Source organism: Apis dorsata, unplaced genomic scaffold (assembly GCF_000469605.1).
Source record: "Apis dorsata unplaced genomic scaffold, Apis dorsata 1.3 scaffold_1, whole genome shotgun sequence".
Taxonomy (NCBI): Eukaryota; Metazoa; Arthropoda; class Insecta; order Hymenoptera; family Apidae; genus Apis; species Apis dorsata.
The window spans coordinates 567,526-572,918 of NW_006263304.1; the positions used below are offsets into that span (position 1 = coordinate 567,526).

Consider the following 5,393-nt stretch of genomic DNA (forward strand, 5'->3'; position numbering starts at 1 on the left):
TAGACAGAAAATCCGGTATGCGATACGGTATACGAAGCTATAAGTAAAAAGCATATGCGATTGCAATTTTCTGTTTAATTTTGCATTTTGCGCGGGATAAATTATTTTGGGAAAAATTTTCATTTTGGATTTTAATTTTTCGTATTTATTTTAACAAAGCTATAATTTAAAGTGATTTTCGAAAATCAAAATAAAAAAAAAAGTTTCCGGTACCGGGAATCGAACCCGAGCCTCCTGGGTGAGAGCCAGGTATCCTAGCCACTAGACCATACCGGATTACATTGTGATATAGAAATTTTTCGCAATTTTTCCACTTTTTTATCGCGATAAATTTAATATTTTCTACGATATTTCACAATATTCTCGGGCGATATTTTACAAAATATTCCGTAATATTCTTCTAATATTCGATAACTCACATTTTAAACTTTCCCTCGCCAACACACTTTTCTGCAATATCATTCAATATTTCTCTCGAGCGAACGAAAATTATACGTTTCCACGTATTTAAAGTTTGCAATATCGATCTATTTATCGGCTCCCTCTCGTGATAACACGATTGACAATACCGGAATCAATAACACTGCCGGGACGGAATAGTTAGAACAAAGGTGGAACACGGTTGAAAATAAACGGCCCTCTCTAGAACATTTTCCTATGTGGGTATCTGGGTTAATCGGTTTCCACTGGCCGCGGTTTGCTGTGGCGGCTCGCCACCGAAGTGTGAAAGTAAAATAGTGATACAATAACGATAAATAAACCCTGCGAGCTTATCTCTGTTAATTTCGACCGGACTACAAAGAGGGTAATCAGGGATTTTTGTCGGTGGGCGCACAATACGCGTGTGCCGTACGAGGAACGAGAGACGTATGGGTGAGCACGGTGTGTGCAATGGCGCGGGATACCGGTGGATAAAAGAGGAAAAAAAAGACCGCCAGTCTTACTCAGCGTGCGGTATCATATCGAGACCGGCAACCTTATATTTTCTCGTCATATTAAAGTACACTCGCTGCCGGCAGATAGGGACCATTATTCTCTATCCGTTACGACACGACACGCGGATTACGTGGCAAAATCGTTGCTTCTGATTCTGTTCCGCCGGCTAAGACGACTCGAGGAGAGAAAAGTTGGCGGGAACAAGGGAGGAGGCATGTTATCCTTTTTCAGAAGGATCTCGATGAATTTATGCTTTTTTGTCGGGATAATGACGGTAATGTCTACTTGTCAGTGGGACTGAAATTTGAGACAGCCAAGGAAAATTTGATTGTTGCTGAAGGTGGAAGAGAGAGACTTTTGGATAATAAATAATATATATATATTTTTTATATACGTCTTCAAGAAATTCTCTAAAAAATTACGAGATTTAACAACTCGTCTCAAGAAAATTGAGTCATCCGTGTCGTTGATGGACTCCTTCCAGTTAAATTCAACGTTCGAACGGAATGTCGCCTGCAGCAACCTGCAGTAAGGGAGACGACGAAAAGAGAACACGAGACCCCAGACTTTTTGACGGGAGGGAGGGTCTGAGCCAGAGAAAGAGAAGAAGAAAAAAGCTAAACTAAAAAATAACTAAATATAAAAAAGAGGGTAAAAGAGAGGCCGCTGGTACGTAGATCGCCCGGTCAGATCTGGCCCTTTATTAAATTTCATTTCGAGAGAAATATTGCCCGGGGGTGGACGAATGAAAGAAGCAATCCGCGATTGTACCGCAATATCTTACTTCGATCGGTATCCGGTAATACGTTCTTCTTTCGGCTACAACAACGAGGAGGAGACCCGCTCTCGGGGGCAAAAAAGGAGGGTAAGAGGAGACGGCGAGGGTGGGGGCGGCGAGAAGAGAAGAAAAAAAATATATATATATATATGACGGCGCTCAGTGTGTGGTATCTGGCCCGCGACCTTATATATATATATATTTTTTTTTTTCTTTCATATTATGCTACAACGCCGGTGTACTGGCTGCTGCAGATAGCGCCCATTATTCTGCCTCTTACGAACGACATGCGGACAATGAGAAACATGGGCCCACCCGTGGCTCAAGCGTGTCCCCTCCCTTCGCAATGAAACGTGCAAATTCTGATGCGTTTGCATTCGCAATCACGCACGTAACGATCATGGACGCCCAATTATCCCCGTTTAAGGACGATCGATCCTTGACTCCTTGCTTCTGCTGGCGAATTTTAATTTTCATCAATTAATACCGCCTAGATGCTATGGAATTTTTACAAATTACCACAATTTTACGAAGGAAGTCGTTAATCTTTCAAAAATCTCTTCAATCTTCGTCCCCTTTGAATACTCCGTTCGAATTCTCCGCTCGAAACGTATTTGAAACGTTATCTCTTCTCGATCGTCCATTGACACTGACCAAGAGGCCAAGCGTCCAACCATACGATAGAATATAGGGAGGTTAAATCGAAGTTAAACCGCGAACACGACTCGTAACGCGCCTGCAAACGATTTCGATCAATAGCCGGCGCATAAACGATTTTATTACGACGACGTGGAACATTTGTTTAGCGGGATACGGCAAAAGGCCGGGGTATTGGTTGAACCGGCCTCATTATGTAGCGTCTATGCACCCCGATGGGAATACTATGCAAGAACACAGCGCTCTTTGATACTCGAAAGTACCTCCGGCCAGTATCGCCGGTCCAGAATGCCCCCTTGAATGGACCCATTTCACTCGACGGGGGTTCACCGGTAATACGCGATCATCTTAACGGACGCACGAGCCGCAGACGCGTACGATCGCCACGAGATATCGCGTCCATTACGTTATTTCGTGTCCCGAAAACGCGGAACGGATGAGTTTCGTTTCACTGGATAATCGTCCTTGAGAAATAGTTACACTGCCCCTTAATTTCGAATTATCCTCGTTCCATAATTCGTTCGTTCGATTACACGTCTATTAATTAATTCGATCACATCAGATTATCGGTTGTTGTTCGAAGACTGGGCCTTCAAACGCTTTCGTTTCTTCGTTCCAACAAAGTCGAAGGCGAAGATTATTGAAATGAAAGAGGAAGAAAGTTTGAGACGAAAATTATTATTTCTTCTCGCGTGATTGGCGTAGTTTGAATTTTCGCCAGGACGAAATTCCATCTTATTTCAACGTCCATAGAAAATTTCAATCTTTCAACGGGATAGAATACGTACAAAACGCGACGTAATAATAGCAAGTGAAGGAAGGATAACGATTTCCAAGAGCCGTGAATATGAATCATTATTCCACATTCGTTACGTTAGTGAAATAGCCAAGGCGGAATTGTGGTGGCGGGGCAGCGTTCGTGTTAACCAACTGGTTCTACGAGAAGAATCGATAATCTAGGATGGCCGTGGCCCGAGAAGGACGAAACGATATCATTGCTCACGGTCTCGTAAATCACGGACCTTCGGTTGACAGTCGCAATTAACCAATGAGATAGCGCTAAGCCAAGAATCCTCTATAAACCTTAACGTCGCCAGGAAAATCCAGGAAGAGTGTCTCGTATATATCTACCCTGTAAATTCAAATTCAACTATTGGCAAACCAGCTTGGAGCTAGGGGAAAAACGAGAAAAATCATTTCGTCCATTTCTATTCTTTTTCTTTCTTTCTTTCTTTTTTTTTCTTTTTTCCTCTCACTCGAAATGCGTCTCGCGAGTCGTGGGTGTTTATCGGGTGTGGACGTTCGACTCGAGCGAGCCACGTGTAAAATTAAGTGCTGGGTATAATGATCGAGCTGCAATTAATTAGCATGCCGGTGGATACCGGTAATCTTCGGCCCGTGCGAGGATTATCAATTTAACGCGTGAAATACTACCATCGACGCGCACGGTAAATCATTATGGGATATCGGCTCGACGACCCTTAATGAGCTGACGATATTCGTGTATCGTATTCAATATTATTACGGACGAAATTGGAGATTATTTTTTATTGATTAAGGTGGCTCGTTCCGGTGGCTCATTAAGAGTGTTTGGATAACAGTCTCACTCCTCGATAATTATTAGAATCTTCCGAAACGTCTTTGGAATTTAAATCTTGTACGGATAGGTTTAAGGATTTAATTAAGTATTTCTTGGATATCTATCTCTCTCGACCTTGTCGTCCATTTAATTTCATCCGATTTTTTATCATTCCATCCTAAATTCTTTCCTTCCTCTTCTTCCTCTCCCCCCTCTTCTTCTGACAATACATCCAATTTATAATTTTCAAAATTATTCTCGAAACACAATCTAAATTTCTCCGATAAAATTCCCTCGATTATATTAATCGACTATAATCGATTACAAGTGGGGGGCTTCGCGAAAATTCGCGCATGTGCAATGGTAGAAACGATTTGTTGGATGGTAGACACGTTCGCGTAGCAAACCACGTTATCCTTGACTCGGTGGCCGGATCGTGTAATTAATATAATAATAGAAATAGCCGCGACACGTAAGCACGTAATGGGCAATGGCGGATACGAGCGGCACAATGGCGTGCACGATCGCCGTGAAATTGCACCGCAGGAATTTGGAACAGGTGAAAGAGACACCTGAGCCTCGAGGAGAGGATCGATCCACGATCTTTGCAATGGGCACGCGTGCATCGAGAGATAGCAGCCGATCGAAGCGGAGAGAGAGAGAGAGAGAGAAAGAAAGAGAAAAAGAAAGAGAGAGAGAGAGAGAGAGAGAGAGATTACGTGCACACACGTAAGGAGGAGATACCGCCCACCGTCCGCTTCCTCTGTCCTGGAATTATTTTCATACTTTCACGTAAAGCGATTGTTTGGCTTGGGCCACCGGGGTCTGCTCCCTCGAGCATGAACGGGTCCGGTAATTAAATTTATATCGATGCCGGAGCGTTGGTCGCAACTGGACAACTGCGCCCGCTTCCTACGTTTTTCGTTTGACGAATCGTTGACACGCGATGAAAGATTTATTTTTCGCTTCGAGGATATAAAAGTTCAAAGGAAGTTTTGTAAAAGATATTTTCGAAATGGAGAATAGAAACGGAGAATGAACAAATTATCCATTTACTCGAAAGTGAAATAGTGAAGGTTTCAAGAGTTTTCATCTTTTCCTCGATAATCGCGCGTAAAACTAGTTTCTTCTTTATTCCAGCTATTCGCGCAGAATATCTTCTCCTGGCAGTTAGTAGGCGTGAACGCGTCATTATCTTTTGCCAACGTAACGATAAAAACGTCATGCTCAATGGATCCGTCCATCCTGGTCGATCATCGATCCTTCCTGACGGGTTGAGAGGCGCGGAATAATTAAGATGCAAACAAAGATAAGGAGCGGCGATTTATCGACGATTGATCGACGTAAAAAAACTTCAATAGATACGTAGATAGCTGATTTTAAAAAGTATTTGCGTACATCAATGAAGTATCTTTTTATCGTTTTCTAGCTTTTTTTTTTTTT

At 42.6% G+C, this 5,393-nt stretch overlaps 1 non-coding gene across 1 annotated transcript; it reads right to left on the reverse strand.

Moving 5' to 3' along the window:
- Window positions 1-204: 204 nt before the first annotated feature.
- Trnae-cuc lies at window positions 205-276 on the reverse strand. The gene has a single exon. It is a non-coding gene; the product is annotated as a tRNA-Glu (tRNA).
- Between the last annotated feature and the right edge of the window lie 5,117 nt (window positions 277-5,393).